General features: G+C 56.3%; 4 non-coding genes across 4 annotated transcripts; 2 read left to right on the top strand and 2 right to left on the bottom strand.

Annotated features, from left to right (window-relative positions):
- Positions 1-849: 849 nt before the first annotated feature.
- Positions 850-931, bottom strand: TRNAS-UGA. Its single transcript has one exon. It is a non-coding gene; the product is annotated as a tRNA-Ser (tRNA).
- Positions 932-2463: 1532 nt separating this feature from the next.
- TRNAT-UGU lies at positions 2464-2537 on the top strand. The gene has a single exon. It is a non-coding gene; the product is annotated as a tRNA-Thr (tRNA).
- Positions 2538-3068: 531 nt separating this feature from the next.
- On the top strand, positions 3069-3162 carry TRNAI-UAU. Its single transcript has 2 exons — positions 3069-3106; positions 3127-3162. It is a non-coding gene; the product is annotated as a tRNA-Ile (tRNA).
- Positions 3163-16360: 13198 nt separating this feature from the next.
- TRNAI-AAU lies at positions 16361-16434 on the bottom strand. Its single transcript has one exon. It is a non-coding gene; the product is annotated as a tRNA-Ile (tRNA).
- Positions 16435-19017: the final 2583 nt, after the last annotated feature.

Below are 19017 nucleotides of genomic sequence, written 5' to 3'. Positions count from 1 at the left end.
GTGACCAAGGGCGTGTGACTGGGGTGTGGTGCCTGGTGGGGAGCAGCTCATGGTGATAAGGAAACAGGTGGGAGCAGGAGATCCTGTCCTAGCAGGGGGCTGGGTGGGATTTCTTTACAACCATGAGTGGGCTTGTTGCGGGTGCAACTAGACACGCCCCCCTTGATTCTGGTGGGCGGGGCTTCTACTGTCTCCCTTTGGGAGAGAGGGGTCCATAATGGAACAGCCCACGGTTGGGGATCGGGGGGGGGTTGAATCATGTTTTTGAAGTGGGAGAGCAACTTCCTCCACTCACTCTCCACTAGGGGTCTGGGCTGGGATCTCTAGGGAGGGAAGCACAGAAAAAAACAGGCTCCCCAATGGAACCCAGGAGTCCTGGCTCCCAGTCCCCCTGCTTTAGACCCCACTCCTCTCCCAGGGCTGGAGATAGAACCCAGGAATTCTGACCACCAAACCCGCCACCCGCTCTGACCACCAGACGTCACACTCCCCTTTTAGATCCGAGGCCTGTAGTGTGCGAGTGGAGCTGGCTGCCAGTGGGGGCTGAGCACCTATTTTTTCTCTGTTGGTTCTGCAGCCCCGTAGCTCCCATGGAGTCGCTGACTTGGCTCCTTTCGCACTCTAGAGAGAGGAGCAGAACCAGGGCTATGGCTGATCTATGGGGCACCAGGTGAGTGGCAGACGGTTCAGGTGCTGAGAATTTGCCTGACCCCTCAGGGACACAGTGTGAGGTGGTGTCCCAGGCATCTCTATGAAAGGAGCAGAACAGGATTTACTTGGGGTGGGAAGTGTCTCAGGGGGTTGTACAGAGGTGTTGCCCGGGTTCGAGACTGGCTAAAACACAGGCCTCGCTGTGATCAGGATTTGAATCTGCGCAGGGGAACCCTGTTGGATTTCAACTCCAATACCTTAACCACTCGGCCATCACAGCTGTGAGCACACAACTGCCCCAATGCCAGAGAAACTGGTAAAGAATCACAATGCCCAGGCGTGAAGTCATCTGAACTACAGGATTCCCACCGCAAACCTGGCCCCCAAAGCACAGGGGGGATTGGGGGTTTGTTCTCTTTGCTTAGCCATGTGCAGTCACACAGAGAGCGCGTTTAAAAGTAGACATCTCAGCTCAAGCTCAATATCGGGCTCTGGGAGCCCTCAAGGTTGGGAGGGAGTTTAGCAAGCAAAAAAGGTAAAATGGCAGTGGAGTATTACCCTGGACTCAATGGCATTTCTCCATTGGTCTGTCTGCTTTGGGGCAGGGACAATAACACGTCCTGCTGCATTCGTTATTTCAAAGGGCAGTTTAGGATTTTCATTCTCACACACGGTGCACAAAGCAGGACTCAACCCTCGGTGCAAACTAAATGAGCTGCTCACAGATTCTGGCAGCCACAGTGAACATTTGGTATGAGAGCCCAGACCTGCCCCTGTCCCAGGGGGAGGGGGGTCATCTGTGACAGGCTGGACCACTGACCTATCAGCTCTTAACTCCCAAACTTTCAGTAACTCTATCATCAGAGCCTGTGAGTGTAATTTAAACCATAAAAACAGCTATACTGGGCTGGACCAAAGGCCCACCCAATGCTGTCTTTTGTTCTCTGACAGTAGCTAATACCAGGTACCCCAAGAGTTACTCAACAAGGTACTACTAGGAGTTGAACCCAGGATCTCCTGTTTATAAGGCAGGTGCTTTAAGCCAGCTAAGCCATGGTGCCTGCTTATAACTAAGGCACAGTGTCTGCCCACAGCTGACTCCCTGCCAGCCCCACTGGGGCCTGACACGCTTTGCATGTGTTTGGATACTGCAAAGCAGAGGAGCAGCTGAAGTTTTCCTTGCAAGCTGTGTGTGTGTGTGAATCTTTGGCCAGCTCTGCACTAATTCTTTCAGCAGAATTATATTGCTCAGGTGAGTGAAAAACAGACAACGCACCCTCGTTCGGCAGCTTGTGGCTGGTGCACACACTGCAATGCCACGTCTGGCGACAAAACTGCCCTGTTTTGGTGACAAAATAAAACCACCTCGATGAGAGGCCTAGAGCTTTTTGCAGCAAACTTCAAGCGATAAATTGTCAGTGTAAATGCTGCTGGTCATTATATCACCATGACTGGTCTCCACCAGTATCCCACCATGCCTGCTGTGAACTCGCCTGCCCTGTATTTCTGCTACAGAGGCTGGACCCCTCCCCTTTCAGTGTCCCCCTGCTCCAAGGGAAAGTTCTGACAGCTGAGCCGCTATCTGCACTGGGATTAGGTTGATAGAACTGCATTGCCAGCCTAAGTAATGTAATTACACCAACCTAATTTCATAGTGTAGACGTGTCCAAAGAATCACACACACACCTTGGGAGCAAAACTTCACCTGCTCCTCTGCTTTACAGAAGCCAAACACGAGCAACACTTGTCAGGGCCCAGTGGGGACTGGCAGAGAGTCAGGTGTGTGCAGACACGATACTGTAAGTAACAGCAGGCACCATGGCTTAGCTGGTTAAAGCACCTGTTTTGTAAACAGGAGATCCTGGGTTCAACTCCTAGTGGTACCTTGGTGAGTGGCTTTTGGGGCACCTGGTATTGGCTACTGTCAGAAGACAAAAATCAGAGCTACATAGACTCCTATGCTGCCCCTTCCTCCTGCCCTTACGGTCATTACAAAGTGGCAAGGCAGAGCCCTCCCATGTTTAAAAGCCCTGGGGTGTTGTTCCCCCCTGTTCAGGGACCCCTGGGGCCCTGCACTTCACACAGCTCTCCCTGATTTCAGCTGTTAGTGAGGGAGCCTCACTGCTAGCGCAGACTGGGCAGTTTGTTGCATGAGAGACACTGTCCCAAAGCAGGACTAATGCTTAGAGCTGGTTCTCAGTGATTTCAGCTCTGTTGGTCTGCAGCAAGGCTCTGCATTGAGTCTTAACCAGCTCTGTTATTACACAGGGAAGAACAAAAGGGTCAATTGGTGCCTGGAAGCCTTAAGAAGGATCCACCCCACCGAGTACAACACTTGTCGCTACCAAAAAAACTGTTTTGAGGTCACTCCTCGCCTTTATCAGCCTAGGGAACAGGGAGAACAGCAATTAACAGGTCCTCCAGTGGCACAATTGGTTAGTGCACAGTACTTATAGGGCAGTGCTGAGAGGAGCTATGCTGAGGTTGTGAGTTCAAGCCTCACCTGGAGCACTGGTTTTCATTAGCCAAGTGGTGTCACCCCCTCATTTGGCCCTGTGGAATGTAGAATTCCAGCCCAGGGACACTGAGGAGGGGCAGAGTCAGAAATGCCCCCTTCACTTATTACCTCCTCTCCAGAGCTCAGGTCAGAATCTACAATCCTTTCTCCCACCCAGCCCCTGTGCCAGGATCCCTCAAGCAGAGCCTGGAGTCCTGCCCATGGCGTCTGTACTATTGACAAAGACTAAATGACAGGGACAAAACACTCAAATCCCGCCTGGTGCGGGGAGCCAGGTTTGCTCTTCAAATTCTGTCATTGGTACATTGCATGGCCTGGGAATGTCCCACAACAGCATTGAATGGGAAGCTGCCTGCAGAACAGTTACACTGCACAGAGCTCCTGTGGAGGAGGGGTGGGAATTAGTAACATTTTGAGGATCGTTTGGGAAATGAGCCTTTGCTGACAAGGTTTGTCTCTGTTCATATTTCACCTTCAGGTGTTATGTTGAGGGATCTTTAGTGTATTTTTGGGAGGTTAATAACTATCTCCTCAACTTTTTTTACTCAACTTAAAAATTGGTGTCACTTGATTTTTGCATCTCCCTGTGAAAATACAACTGACACGTGTGGCTTTCTACAGGGGGTCATGATGTTAAAGTTGGGGAATTCAGTCTCTGTACTTGTGGGGGGGGGGCTGCCTTTTTACAGCTGCCTCAGGGCCAGGCACACCGGGCTGTTAGCTGCACCCACTGTCCTTGCCAGGGGCCCCTGCTGAACCCTGGGCGGCTGCACTGCAGTGCTGGGGTGACTCTGCAGGTGGAGAAGCTGCTGTGGAGCAGGTGCAGGAAGGAGACGGGGTCACTATTCACATTCTGACCTGCACAATTTTCCAAATTTGGGAATGTCCGAGAACAATTCTAAGGGGAAGGTGAATGCAGAGCAGTGACACTGGAGATGCCCAGACCTCCAATGGGGGCGGCGTGGAAATTAATAATGGGAAGATCATTTGTGAAATTAGTCGTCACTGACAAGCTTTGTCTCTGTTCCTATTTCACGCTGTGGTGTTAGTTAGAGGAATCAGTGCAGATTTTTACCATATTAATTAAATACTTAATTTTATTTAACCAAGCCAAAAACTTGGTGTCACTTATTTTTTCTCTGGCCTAGCAAGAATGAATTGAATTTCGTGATTTTCTGGAGAGTGCAGAGAGATTGAATGTGGGGAATTCAGTCTCTGTGTTTGTGAGCTGATGTTTTCCTCTCACAGGTCAGTACCTGCATTGAAATACCAAGAGGGATCTAAGGGCTGGTGTACGCTGGGCACTGAACTGGCAGAGTGACATCTCTCAGGGTGTGAACCCCCCCGCCAAACCCATAGAGTTACGGTGACCTAAGCCCGGGTTAGTTAGTGCTAAAGAAAAGGAAGAATTGTTCTGTCCATGTAGCTATTACAGAGATGGGAAAACCCCTCCAGTCACTGTCTACTCCAAAGTGCTATAGCAGTGCCATAGCAGCGTTTTAAGTGTAGACAGAGTGAAAGTAGATCTGGCTCCAGTTTGCACTGTGGATGCTCAGGTACTAAGACTCCAGTAATAATAACAACAGTGCAGTGTTTGTGTAGCAAACAGGATTTGAACCTGTGCGGACAGACCCCAACGGATTTCTAGTCCGTTGCCTTAACCACTTGGCCACAACTACTCAATACACAGCTGTTTCACTACATGGTGGCCCAATGCTCTAGGGAATGTGGGTGAAGGACTCGGGCTGAGAAATGATTTAACAGGGGGTTGTTTCAATTTATTGCCCTGATTAAAATCTAAGGCTAAAAGGCAGCCACTGTTGTTAGTACTTGTACCTGTGTAGGGACACCCTAGTGGGTGTTAAGTCCATTGTCTTCACCAGGGGTAGTCGATTATTTTAGCAAAGTACAAATTTCTTGGTCAAGGTCTAGACTCCAGAGAAAACAATACACTGCTGATAGGAAGAAGTACAAAAAAAGATTTTGCAGCCACCGTGGGCATAACTATGATGTGTCGTGTTTCACTCTTTATAACTGGCGCCACCTCCTTTCCCTTTAGCCTTGTAGTTGACCAAGGGCAAAGCTGAACATCTCCTCAGATACCAGGGAGTGTTTATGTCCATTCCTGCGAGCTACATAGGGGTTTGATGTTGCTGTTTCAGTCCTCTGGCTCTGCCGGGATAAGGAACAATTCAGGCTGTCACTGAACTGAAGGAGGAAGGTCAGTTTTTGACAGGGAGAGGGACACCTCCTCTTAAAGGTGTTTGTCTGGCTGGCAGTCCTGGTTCCCAGGTCTCACCCGTGGGGCTCCAGCAGTTTTGGGACCAGGTCACTCCCTTGGCCCCACCTGCCGCCCCCAGGCGTTCCCCCCCAGGGACCCCAGCAGTGCAGTGGAGCTGAGCAGCATCTGCCTGCTTGCTCCAGTGGCTGCCGGCCCCTCCCCATGGCAGGGCAGGGTGGGTCTGTGCCTCCGCACGCTGCCTCTGCCTGATCACCCCTGTGGCCAATGGGACGCTGTGGGGGTGATGCCTGGGGGCAGCAGCACACGGAGGCCCCCCAGCCCGCCCCGCCTTGGAGCCCCAGGTAAGCACCACACTCCTGACTCCCTCCCAGAGCCTGCACCCCCCTCCACACACGCCTGCCCCCAACTCCCTCCCACAGCCTGTGCCCTCTCCCTCCACACCCCCCCTCCCACCTGCCCCAATCTCCCACCCAGAGCCTGCACCCCCACCCATCCTCCTGTTCCCCCACCCCCTGCCCCAGCCCAGAGCCTGCACCCAGCACCCAAACTCCCAGAGCCATAACAAGGAATTTTTGTGCCCGAGGCAAGGGCCGGCTCCAGGCTCTTTGGCGGCAGGTTCTTGAGTCCCTGTTGGAGGGAAGGACCTGCCGCCCAATTGCCGCCGCTGCTTCATTCATCCTTCGGCGGCAATTGGGCAGCGGGTCCCTGAGTCCCTCTCGGAGAGAAGGACCCACTGCTGAATTGCTGCCGAAGAAGCGGCAGCAATAGAGCTGCTGATGAAGCGCCGCTGATCGGGGTAGAGCTGCGCCCCTCCACTTTGCGCACCCGAGGCAAGTGCCTCACTCGCCTCGCCCATGTTACGGTGCTGCAAACTCCATCCCAGAGCCTGCCCCCCAGAACCCCTCCCCCACCCAAACTCCCTCCCAGAGACCAGCCTCTCACCCCTTCTGCACCCAAACTCCCCCCAGAGCCTGCACCACTCCTGCATCCCAAACGCCAGCCCAGGGCCTGCACTCCAGAACCCCTCCCCCACCCAAACTCCCTCCCAGAGACCAGCCTCTCACCCCTCCTGCACCCAAACTCCCCCCAGAGCCTGCACCCCTCCTGCACCCCAATCCCCAGCCCCAGCCCAGGGCCTGCACCCCAGGCCTCCTCCCCCCACCCAAACTCCCCCCAGAGCCTGCACCCCTCCTGCATCCCAAACCCCAGCCCAGGGCCTGCACCCCAGACCTCCTCCCCCGACCCAAACTCCCTTCCAGAGACCAGCCTCTCACCCCTTCTGCACCCAAACTCCACCCAGAGCCTGCACTCCAGAACCCCTCCCCCACCCAAACTCCCTCCCAGAGACCAGCCTCTCACCCCTTCTGCACCCAAACTCCCCCCAGAGCCTGCACTCCAGAACCCCTCCCCCACCCAAACTCCCTCCCAGAGACCAGCCTCTCACCCCTTCTGCACCCAAACTCCCCCCAGAGCCTGCACCACTCCTGCATCCCAAACACCAGCCCAGGGCCTGCACTCCAGAACCCCTCCCCCACCCAAACTACCTCCCAGAGACTAGCATCTCACCCCTTCTGCACCCAAACTCCCCCCAGAGCCTGCACCCCTCCTGCACCCCAATCCCCAGCCCCAGCCCAGGGCCTGCACCCCAGGCCTCCTCCCCCCACACAAACTCCCCCCAGAGCCTGCACCCCTCCTGCATCCCAAACCCCAGCCCAGGGCCTGCACCCCAGACCTCCTCCCCCCCCCCCAACTCCCATCCAGAGACCAGCCGCACACCCCATCTGCACCCACACCCCACCCAGAGCCTGCACTCCAGACCCCCTCCCCCACCCAAACTCCCTCCCAGAGACCAGCCTCTCACCCCTTCTGCACCCAAACTCCCCCCAGAGCCTGCACTCCAGAACCCCTCCCCCACCCAAACTCCCTCCCAGAGACCAGCCTCTCACCCCTTCTGCACCAAACTCCCCCCAGAGCCTGCACCACAATCTCCAGCCCAGGGCCTGCACCCTAGACCTCCTCCCCCTATACAAACTCCCTCCCAGAGCCTTAGGCAGGTGGAGGGTGGAGTTTTGGGGGGCGGGTTCTGGGCAATATGAGTGACATTATTGGCCCACTGGGAGGACTGGAGGACTGGCACCGGCCCTAAGGTAAATTGTGGTTGAGACCCTGCTTTAAGGGATTGGAGCATCGCTGGAGAGACTGACAGGCAGGGAGCTGGGGAGCTGTGTGTGCCCCAAGGAGAGTTGTTGTTGTGCTCTGGTGACACAGAGCGGGGGTGGGGAGTTTGTAAGCTGTGGTGTTTGTATAGAAGAGAGAAAGTTTACTAACCCCCAGGTTAAAAACTGTTCCTGCTCTGGGCTATCCAGGGCACTCTCTGTTGTGAGTGTAGGTCAGTGGGTGAATGTTTCCTTCTAGAATAATAGGTTTCTAGTTCCAATCCAAGTGATTCCCTTTAAAAACTTTTTCAAATGAAAATCAATTTCCAGACCCATCTCCAGTATGTTCAGGAGTTCGCTGAATGGGGGCAGGGGGCTTGAAATGAATTTAAATACTCAGCATTTTCCTGTGCAAATGAATAAAGACCTAGCAGAGCTGTCCAGCAGCTGAAATCAGTTCCGGTCCTCGGCGTCTCTAAGAGGGACACTTGGTAGCTGAGGAATGTGGGACACCTCTGTGGTGGGGACAGGTGAAAAAATGCTGGATTCAATGAAAGCTGAGACCATAGGAGGGGAAGGTGAACGGCAGCACCACACAGGGTCATAACACTCAGACACGGGGCTTCACTGTCACTGCCCCTGTGTTTTCCATTATTTCTATCCTAAGGAACACACCCTCCCCCTCGCCCACACTGTCACACACAACCTTCTCCCCTTGAGCCCCATCCCACCCCTCCCCCTCTCCCCCACACACGCCATGGGACACAGCCTCTCGGTGACTCACCCAGATGGGGGCTTGTCTCTGCAGCTCCCCAACAGGGGAGCAGAGAGCCGAAAGGGCCACAGGAGGCCAATGGAGCTAGGCAGGGATAGAAAAGACTTCCCCTCCCTTCAGTCCCGTTAATCTCATCCATGAGACATTCCAGCACCGGGTGGGCTCAAAGCACCAACCTTCCCCTCAGCAACGGAAGGGGGAACCAGCTCTATCACATGGAAGGAGGCTCCCCACCTCTGCTGCTGCCATCCTGCAGCCAATATGGATTTGTTTTAGCTAATGCAACCCCCCCCCGCTCCGCTAATCCATCCATGAAACATGGAGACAAGCTCCTGAAAGCAGGGTCCAGGGGTGCAATGGGTTAGTGTCCAGTACTTACAGAGCAGTGCTGAGAGGAGTCATGCTGAGGTTGTGAGTTCAAACTTCATCTACAGCACTAGTTTCCTTTAAGCAAATGGCTTCTGCCAATCATTTTGCCCTGCAGAAAATACAGTTGCAGCTCAGAAGACACCGAGGTCCCCTTGCTTTACAGAGAGCAGGGCAGATTCCACAGATCTCCCAGGCTCTGCTCTCCACCAGCCGCCTGTGTCAGGAGGGGTCGAGCAGAGCCCAGAGCACTGCCCCCGACTCCCCCTCAGTCTTTGCTCCCCAAACCACCTGTGGGTTCACCCTCTTCGCTGTGAGACTCAAACCCTGCCTGGCTTTCTGTATGTTGGGGTTTTTTTGTTGTCTGTCATGTTGATGTGCATGTGGGTCCTGTGTGATTTTTGTGGATGCCATATAGTTTTGTGTGTGGGTGTATGACTTTTGCATGCAGATTGTTTTTTGCTATGTATTCTGGTATGTGGTTTTTGTGCTTTCCTGTTGTGGGCTTTTGCTGTATTTTTTGGTGTGGATTTGTTCTATGTTTTGTGTGGCTTTCCCTTGTGTGTCTATGGCTCTGTGTGCTGTGTGGGTTTGGTTTTTGTTTATGTCTGTGTGGGCCTGTGCAGTCTGTGATGGTCTCTTTCTCTCTAGTTGTCTCTCTGTTTGTATCTTCATGTGTAAATTCACTGGAACATTTCAAACTCTCCACAGCTTTGCCAATTTTCACCAGGAATTTTACTCATTAACAAATTCTCACTTGTTCCCTACCAGTTGGTGACCATCGCCCCAGGGGCCTGTCAGTCTCCAGGTCCTGATTTCCCATTGGCCCTTCCCCCTTCTATTGGGACTGGGAACTAGCCAACCAAAAAACCCCACTCAGTTTTAGTAAAGGGCCAACAGTCCCTTACACAAGCTGGGCCTGTGAGGGAGGGAGAGCTCAGTGGTTTGAGTATTGGCCTGCTAAACCCAGGTGTGTGAGCTCAGTCCTTGAGAGGGCCATGTAGGGATCTAGGATAACAATCTGTCTGTGGATTGGCCCTGCTTTGAGTAGGGGGTTGGACTAGATACCTCCTGAGGTTTCTTTCAACCCTGGTATTCTATGATAGGGTCACCAATGTTCAGAGAAACTAGCACAAGCTGGGCCCATGGTGTAATGGTTGGCATGCTGAAATCTGAGTTCAAATCTCAGTGGGACCTTGTGGTAAATCCCTGGAGATCCAAGTGCTTTCCTATCTCCAGCTGTATGAAAATGAGTTGTTTACCTTGTGCTGAGTGACTCATACCCCCTGGAGCCAGGTCTTTGGTTGGAATGGGGTCTAGAAGTGGCTATGGTTTGACTGGGTGTTTGGGATTTTTTATGCCCACACGTTTGGCCCTTGTGCTTTCTACCACACTTTTTCTCTTGCCCACATGGCGCTTGAAGAAAGGGGTGTCAGGGTCAGGTTTCATAGTCAGAAAAATGCAGGAGGGAGGAAGAGTCCCAGGCTGGAGCCCAGCACCTCTCCTCCTCTGGGCACCTAGGACAGAGGCGGCTGGTGCTGACAGCTCCAAGGGACGGCTTAAAAGCCACAGAGCAACCAAGGGCAGGGCAAGAGGAGGGGAGAACCATGCCTATGCGTGGCCAGCAGACAGCCACAGAGACACCCAGCCAGGCTGCTCCCTGCTCCCTGGCATGCCGAACACCCACTGAAAACCACCCACAGCCAGCTGCTGCTGCTTTGTGGCCAATATCAGAAGATGGTAGGAAAGCAGGGCCAGCCCCCCTGGTGGGGCCTCTGACCGTTCCCACTCACGGTGCTCACTTTGGCAGTGGGGCAGGAGATTTTACCCCAAGAGGCTTTTCCCCAGCTGGCGAGAAGCAGAGAAACACCCAGGCTCCCAAGGTGCTATTTAGCAAGTACCGTCCAGCACAGGGACAGGTGCACACTTGGAAGAGGGAAACTGCTCCACACTCTAGCCCGGGCAGCTGCCCATTTTCTTTGGCAAGTCAGGAAGGGCAAAGGTGAGACTGGAAGCACCTGGGGCTCATGCCCCAGCCTTTGTGACACCCACCCACAACTCCTTCCCGGGGCTCTAGCTGAAGCCAGAGCATTGGCCTGAGCGGCCAAGAAGAGGTTCCAGCCCTGAAGGGAGCAGGACTTTCAGCACAAAGGTAAAACTACACCAACACAACCATGAAGAGACTTGAACCCTCAATCGCCTGATCCAAAGTCAGACAACTTATCCATTAGGCCATGTGGTCACAGGAACAAAACCTTTCCAAGTACTTATTTGGAAAAGGCAGACACTGTGTTTCTCAGGTCCTCTACTGAGGGGGGCCGAGACTCTCTGGGCACAAGAAGTCGAGTTCCCAGCGAGACGTGAGACAATTCTCTGGAGTCAGGTACAGGACTTTGGCAGGGAGGCTCAGGCATGAGGGATTGGGGTGCAGCGGACGGACCGGCTATCTAGGTGCTTAGATTTGGTCTCACTGAGGAGAAGGAGGAATCCTGCTGACAGGCAGTGGCTGTGGAGAAAAAGAGGGATCTCCAGGCTGCTCCGGTCTCCTTCTTCCAGCTCCTCATCTGGCTGAGCTGCTCCACCAGCCTGGACAAGTCCTCTGCATGCTCAGCAAATAGCCCAAGAGCCATTTCTGCCCAAACCTGTGCTGGGGGGTGAGCTTCTGTCTTCCCTGTCCCATGTGCCCTAGAACAGACCTCTAGATTGAGAGAGACAGTCAACAACTATTAAGGCTAAGATTATATAAATGGCGTCACAGAAACTGTGACTTTCAGAGATCTCAGTGACATTTTCCACCTCAGCCCTGGGGCAGCAAGACTGGAGCTGTCGGCCGGTGGGGGCCTCACAGCTATCAGCCACCAGTGTCGGAAGGGGCTCCCACAGGCCCATGTCACCACGGATGGACCCCACAGCTCCCAGCTGCTGTGAGTGGATCCCAGAGCTCCCAGCCACCACATGGGACAGGGGGACCCTGGAGCTCCCAGTGGGGTGACTGGGTTATAAAGTCCGGTCAGCGGTGCTGCGGGGCTCAGGCAGGCTGGTCCCTACGTGTCCTAGGGCACCGCACTGTGCCCTGGAAGTGGCCAGTAGGTCCCCCGTGCTGCGCCGCTGACCAGGAGCCACCTGAGGTAAGTCTGCACCCCAACCCCTTGCCCCAGCCCTGAACCCCCCGAAACCCAGAGCCCCCTCTTGCACCCCAGAGCCCTCACCCCTCTGCACTTCAACCTCCTGCCCCAGCCCAGAGCTTCCTCCCACACCTGGAACCCCTCATCCCTGTCCTCACCCCAGAGCCATCACCACATCCTGGACCCCAACCCCCTGTCTCAACTCACAGCCCCCTCCTGCACTGCGAATCCCTCAGCCCCACACTGCAGCCTCCTCCTCCACCCCAAACCCCTCATCCCCCCAGAGCTCCCACAGGCAGACCCTGGAGCTCCCAGCAGCCATGGGTGGCCGGGGAGCCCCCACAGCCCCACCCCACTGCCTATGGACCCTGCAGCTCCTACAAGTGGACCCCAGAGCTCCCAGCCGCTGCGGATGGACCCAGGATTTCCCAACAGGCCTTGATGGTGGGAGGACCCTGCAGCCCCACGTCATTGCTCACAGACCCTGCAGCGCCGAAGCCCCTGGAGCTCCCAGCCCCCACAGGCAGGAGAGGGGCCCCCAGCGCTCAGACACCGCAGGCAGAGCAGGTGGCCCCGCAGCTCCCAGCCGCCGCGGGCGGACGCCAGAGCCCCCAGCTGCCATCGGGACCCCGCGGCCCCCGGCCGCCCCGGGCAGGACCCGTCACCCCGCGACCGGCAGGAAACAGCCGCGCCCGGAAGCTCCTCGCGCCCTGTGACACCCGCCCCCGGCGCTGCGGCTTCTCGCCAGGCGGGAGGCGGCGCCGCTGCTGCGGTCTCGGTTCCTCCACCCGGCAGCAGGACCCGGCCCCGCGCGGCCTCGCGCCGCTTCTCGCGGGCGGCGCTGAGCTCTGAGCGCACAAGGCCCTGGCGGCTCCGCCCCGCATCGCTGTCAGACAACGTCACCAATGGGAGCTGAGCCTGTCAGAAACGTCAGTTGGGGAGGGCCCAATGGGATACCAGCTTTCAGAGACCCGCCCCACGCAAGGGCCAATGGGTGATTAGCTGTCAAAAACCCCTAGGCAGGCTGGCACCAGCCAACCAGGAACCGCCCCTCATCTCAAGCCCCCAAACAGCCCCCCCACCCCCCACCTGTCCTATGCCCCACAGCAGCAGCCAGCACCGGGTGGCTCGTGTCACACCCCACAGCAACCCCCAAAGCAGCGTCTCAATTCCCCTCCCCCACCACTGCTCTTCATTAGGTAACGAGAACCCCCACCCAAACACCAAAAAAGAAAGGAGACACTTTCTGCTTCCTACAACCAAGCTTCTCCCGCAGCCCCTTCCCCATGTCTGGCCACACGCTCCCAGCTCAGGGTGACCACACACACTCCCCGTCGGGGCAGGCTCTGCTCAGCCCGGCTCCCCACAGCCTGCACTAAACATGTGGGGCCCAACCCCAAAACTTACTCATATTTTACCCCAATGGCCCCAAACTGCCGCTTTTAATATGCAAATAAGGTGCTGCCACACTCAGGCCACACCCGAGCTCTGCCGTGGAGCCACCCAGCAGAGAACCAGGTGACATTTAAATTAGCCAGGACACCGCTCAGTCATTGCCCTCTGCTCCCAACAGGTGGCGCCGGAGAGCTCCAAGCTCGCTCAATTCCCTTTCTGGCGTCGGCTTCAGCCCCCAGGTTACAAACGCACCAACCGGGGAGCAGGAGTGTGGGGCTGCTCCAGGGTGACCAGATGTCCCATGTTTAAAGGGACAGGCAGGTCCGGGAGGACTTTTTCTTATATAGGAGCCTATTACCCCCCCACCCCTGTCCCGTTTTCCACAGTTTCTTCAAGGTCACACTATGAGGCTGCTCTGCGGGGACGGACTTGCACACTTGGGAGCCATCAGCCGGATCTGCGTGCCTGGGAAGCTGCGTCCCTCCAGAGGCGCTTGGGAAGCCAAAGGGGCCGTGGGTGAGTTTGTGATGAGGTGAGTGTGAAGTGTGGAAGGGGGAGGGTGGCAAGAGGAGGTTTTGAGAGGAAAAAAGGTGCTGCTGAGCTGGTAGGTGAGGGCAAGGTCCCAGGTGGGTGTTGTGTGAGGAGCTGTGTAGGCCCGAAAAGGCGTCCTGCTGGGCAAGGGCAGGTGAGGAGGGCCAGGGCTTTTCCCAGGGCTGTTGCTGCGGCCAAAGCCTTTGGGAAGCAGAAGAGGGCCAGGGGTGTTGTTGCCTTCTGGGGCCCATGCGACGGTGTAGGTGTACGCTGACCATAGCTGGTCTGTGGGAGCTGGGTCCACTCACCGTGCCCCTTTCCTCGTTAGTATAGTGGTGAGTATCCCCGCCTGTCACGCGGGAGACTGGGGTTTGATTCGCTGGCGGGGAGGGTGACCCCTTTTCAAGGGGGGAACAAAGAAATCCCTGGCCTGCCCACCCCATGCCTTGCATTCTCCTTCTACGGCCACTTCCCTTCGCACCCCGCACTGATGACTTTCACCTCCAGAGAGACAATTACCTCGCAAGGACACGCTGGCCCTAGCCAAAGCCTCTCCCTGGCCTTCCGCCCCCGGGCCCAGCTTCGGGGCCTGCACGTGTGGCACGTTTCAGAGCGGCAAAGGGAAATAGGCTGGCCAGGGGCATGAGGACAATGGCCCAGACAAACGGGGAGGGACTTGGTCCAGGGGTGGAGGAAGACAGAAAAAGGGACAGGCATGGGATTGGCTTCCTGTCTTTTTTCCTTTGCTCAGCATTTGACCTGTGACTGTAATGGGGAGACTTGAGAAAGACCTGTGGCCGCCGGCGAGGTAGGTGGCTGCCCCGAGAGCGCAGAGCTGAGCATTTTCCAGTGTGCTGCTTCCCGTACCCCCAGCACCTGGCCGTGATCGTATAGTGGTTAGTACTTTGCGCAGTGGCCGCAGCAACCTCGGTTCGAATCCGGGTCACGGCATTGCTTTTTGGTGGGGAGGGGCTATCCTGCAGCACGCCTTGTGGTTTTTCCATCCTGGTGTTACAGAGATAGTGTACTTTCTTTCTTGCTTTTAATAAAATCCTTTTCTTTTTAGAACCTGATTGATTTCTTCCCTTGTTTGGATTTTCAGGGGAAGTGGAGGGGGAAAAGTGAATCCCTCTTTGTTTGATTCAAGGAGTTTGAATCAAGGTATCTTTCCCAACAACTAGGAGAGGGGGAAGAAGGTGGGGGAATGGTTTATTTCCCTTAGGGTTACGAGTCAAGGAGTTTGGATCTGTGTTCCCCAGGGAAGGTTTGGGGGAACAGGGCGTGTGCTAGACACTGGAACTTCTAGAGGGTGGCAGCTTTACCAGATCTAAACTAGGATTTAAGTTGAGAGGGGCCCATGCAGGTCCCCATCTTGTGGATGCTAAAGTTCGAAGTGGGGAATAAACATATGACGGGGCGATGCCCGCATTCTCCCAGCCTGTCGACTAAGGGCTCCTGATGAGCGTGGTGGACGGGAAATTCGGCCATCTGACTTTTGGCCTTGCTGCCCGTAGCGGTCAGGCCGAAAAATCAAAAGCCACCCTCCCCAGGCCCACAGCCACCCAGGGGCTCCTCTGCACCATCTTGCCTCCACGAGTGCCGCACTCTGACCAGCTGAACCAGGCAAGCCACGGGAAACTTCTCAAGGTCTTCCCCTGGTGTGGGCTTGGATGCGAAAAGCACCTGGCCGTTCATCAGCTGTTGCAAGAAGTGTGCAGAGTAGGAGTAGCGATGGGGCTGTAGCTTTCCACAGCATCTCAATTTGGGCAGCTTTCCATTCCCCTTTTCTGTGTAATGTCCCTCCCATGGGTTTCACTTGCGGAGCTGTACGACTCTGGCAGGGTGGCCATTTAGAAATCTTTTCCTTGCTTTTCTTTTTCGCCTGGCCCCAGCGTTAGGACCGTTTGGGTGTTTCAGTGTGTGTGTTTTCCCATTTGGCGGCATTTGGAAGTTTGGAAGGGGAGCCGAAAGAGGAGTCTTTTTCACAAGCAAGTTGGCTTTCTGCACAGGTAGGGCCCTTGGCCATAAAGCTTAGCTCCGTCAGTGCATCTGCATGGGGTTCCTCCAGTGCCTCAAGAGCCCGTGCTAAACTCTCGGTGTGGGCGTTTGGCTTGCGCCAGTCAGAGTGCCATGCCTGCGTCTTCCCAGGGCTGGCTCCCGTGAGGCGCGCATAACTTGGGAGGAAAGGGGTAGAAGAGAAAGCAAGTGAAGCTGACTTCAAGTGGTGGTGCCCCTGGGCGGAGTGGTCCTCCTGCTCCTTCCTGTCGGAGGGGTGGGCTCGAGTGTGGGCTTGGGGGGTCTGGCTGTGGGCGGTGGGAGGATGGTGTCCAGGGAAGTCCCAAAGGTCACCCTGCGCCGGCGGAGTTTGAAGCCTCTCCCCTAGCTTGGGGTGCCGAGTATTCACCCGTCTCCAAGTTCCTTTCAGGCAGCAGGTGGAGCGAGGAGCCCAGGGGGGGGAGCCCAAGGAGGTGTCAGGAGCTTGGTCCTGCCCGGCGCCTGCGCCCAGCAGGGCTCTTGCCCGCTCCTGGCCCACCTGGTTTTGGCCTCTGCCACCCCTAGCAGTCAGCCAAAAGAGCAGAAGCCACCCTCTCCCTCCTGGAGTGGCCAGCATAGGGCTTGAACCCATGACCTTGGTGTTATTAGCACCATGCTCTAACCAACTGAGCTAGCTGGCCAACGGCAAGGCCTGCCTTGCCTGACCCGTTTGGAAGGAGTCACTGGCTGGCACAGGGAACGATGTGGCCTCCGTTATCGAATGGATTGAGACACCACCTGCCAAGGTAGGGGAATTAGCTCAAGTGGTAGAGCGCTCGCTTTGCATGCAAGAGGCAGCGGGATCAATGCCTGCGTTCTCCAGCGGCAAGGCAGCCCCGGGGCCTTCTCTTGCCCTTCTTTTAGAAGCCATGGATCCTCCAGTGGCCTCCATCCCTCTCCCCGCTTGGCTCCCAAAAAGCCAGCCCTTGCGGAGCACAAAGCTCTTCCTCTCCAGCCCTTCTCCACCTTGCGCTGACTGGGAGGCTGGAGACAGCTGGGGGAAGTTAGCTCAAATGGAAGAGCAGGGGAGAAGTAGTCAGACCCATACACACATTTTCCAGCCTGCTCTGCTCTGCTTTGCTCTGCTGGGCTGGGCTCTAGTGGGGGACCTGCACCTTTCTTTCTGAGCTCTCACTGGAGCACAATCCCTTTCCTCCTCCCTCCCTGCTAGTCTACGCCAAGCTCATTGGCCGGGAGGGAGAGCCACTCAAATACAGAATTACTCACATCCAAGGGGTCCATGAAGTGAATGAGGAGATGGGCGGGGTGGCACACGATACCAGCTCAGCTGAGACCGTGAGACCTCGCAGCCTCCTGATCTCAGGCAGCATGGCAGCCGTGCAGCAGAGCAGAGCACGCAGACAGCTTGGAGACAGCCAAAGCGGGGAAGGGCTGCGTTGTTCTGGAAGAGGGAGTCGGTGGCTGTCTATCCTGGCGGAGGCAGGGTCGTTTTGCTCTATGCTGGGCCAGGGGCCAGGGAGTCTGCTAGAGTTGCTGAGCCTGCTCCTGGCTTTGCTTGGGTTAGAGGAAAGTGGTGAAGATAGGAATGGCCCTCCTGGGTGAGACCGATGGTCCATCTAGGCCACTATCCCGTCTTCTGACAGTAACCGATGCCAGGCGCTTCAGAGGCAATGGCCAGAGCAGGCAATCGTCAAGTGATCTATCCCTGCGTTGTCTTCTGAAGTTTGGTGCTTGTTTCAGGGGCTAACTCTCAGCCCAGACACACTCCAGGGAGGGAGCGTTGGTGTTTGTGCCGAGGAGCGTGGCTGGGACTCGGACCCCCTTCCCCAGCTCTGGGTAGCGCCCCCCCTCCCCATTTTAGGCTGTGTTCTGCTTAAGGCCACAGAGCCCTTGCCTTTTTTTGCCCGGTGCCTGAGAGTCAGGCCAGCAGCGGGGAATTAGCTCAAGCGGCAGAGCGCTCGCTTTGCACGCGAGAGGTAGTGGGGGACGCCGCCCGCATTCTCCGAGCCTGTCGACTAAGGGCTCCTGATGAGCGTGGTGGACGGGAGAGCCGGCCATCTGACTTTTGGCCTTGCTGCCCGTAGCGGTCAGGCCGAAAAATCCAAAGCCACCCTCCCCAAGCCCACAGCCACCCAGGGGCTCCTCTGCACCATCTTGCCTCCACGAGTGCCGCACTCTGACCAGCTGAACCAGGCAAGCCACGGGAAGCTTCTCAAGGTCTTCCCCTGGTGTGAGCTTGGATGCGAAAAGCACCTGGCCGTTCATCAGCTGTTGCAAGAAGTGTGCAGAGTAGGAGTAGCGATGGGGCTGTAGCTTTCCACAGCATCTCAGTTTGGGCAGCTTTCCATTCCCCTTTTCTGTGTAATGTCCCTCCCATGGGTTTCACTTGCGGAGCTGTACGACTCTGGCAGGGTGGCCATTTAGAAATCTTTTCCTTGCTTTTCTTTTTCGCCTGGCCCCAGCGTTAGGACCGTTTGGGTGTTTCAGTGTGTGTGTTTTCCCATTTGGAGGCATTTGGAAGTTTGGAAGGGGAGCCAAAAGAGGAGTCTTTTTCACAAGCAAGTTGGCTTTCTGCACAGGTAGAGCCCTTGACCTTAAGGCTTAGCTCCGTCAGTGCGTCTGCATGGGGTTCCTCCAGTGCCCCAAGAGCCCGTGCTAAACTCTCGGTGTGGGCGTTTGGCTTGCGCCAGTCAGAGTGCCGTGCCTGCGTCTTCCCAGGGCCGGCTCCCATGAGGCGCGCATAACTTGGGAGGAAAGGGGTAGAAGAGAAAACAAGTGAAGCTGACTTCGAGTGGTGGTGCCCCTGGGCGGAGTGGTCCTCCTGCTCCTTCCTGTCGGAGGGGTGGGCTTGGGGGGTCTGGCTGTGGGCGGTGGGAGGATGGTGTCCAGGGAAGTCCCAAAGGTCACCCTGCGCCGGCGGAGTGTGAAGCCTCTCCCCTAGGTTGGGGTGCCGAGGATTAAGCCTTCCTCTGTGGCTTGGGCTGGGGAGCGTGATCCGGCGTCGGGTACATTTGGGTGGAGCCGGCGGCCGGCAAGAATTCGGGCCATCAGGTCAACCCTCTGTGGACAATGGGGGCGAGCCGGCAGGCCTGCGATTTTGGCTTCGCGGGCGGGCAGCTCAAGCCTGGCCTCCTATGAGCCTGGAAGGCAGCCGGCCGGGCTCACCCGTCTCCTCCCCGTAGCAGTCAGGCCGAAAAATCCAAAGCCATCCTCCCCAGGCCCACAGCCACCCAGGGGCTCCTCTGCACCAGGGCCGGCTTTAG

The sequence above is a fragment of the Mauremys mutica genome, unplaced genomic scaffold (genome assembly GCF_020497125.1).
Source record: "Mauremys mutica isolate MM-2020 ecotype Southern unplaced genomic scaffold, ASM2049712v1 Super-Scaffold_100166, whole genome shotgun sequence".
NCBI lineage: Eukaryota > Metazoa > Chordata > Testudines > Geoemydidae > Mauremys > Mauremys mutica.
This window is presented reverse-complemented; position numbering and strand designations above follow the sequence as displayed.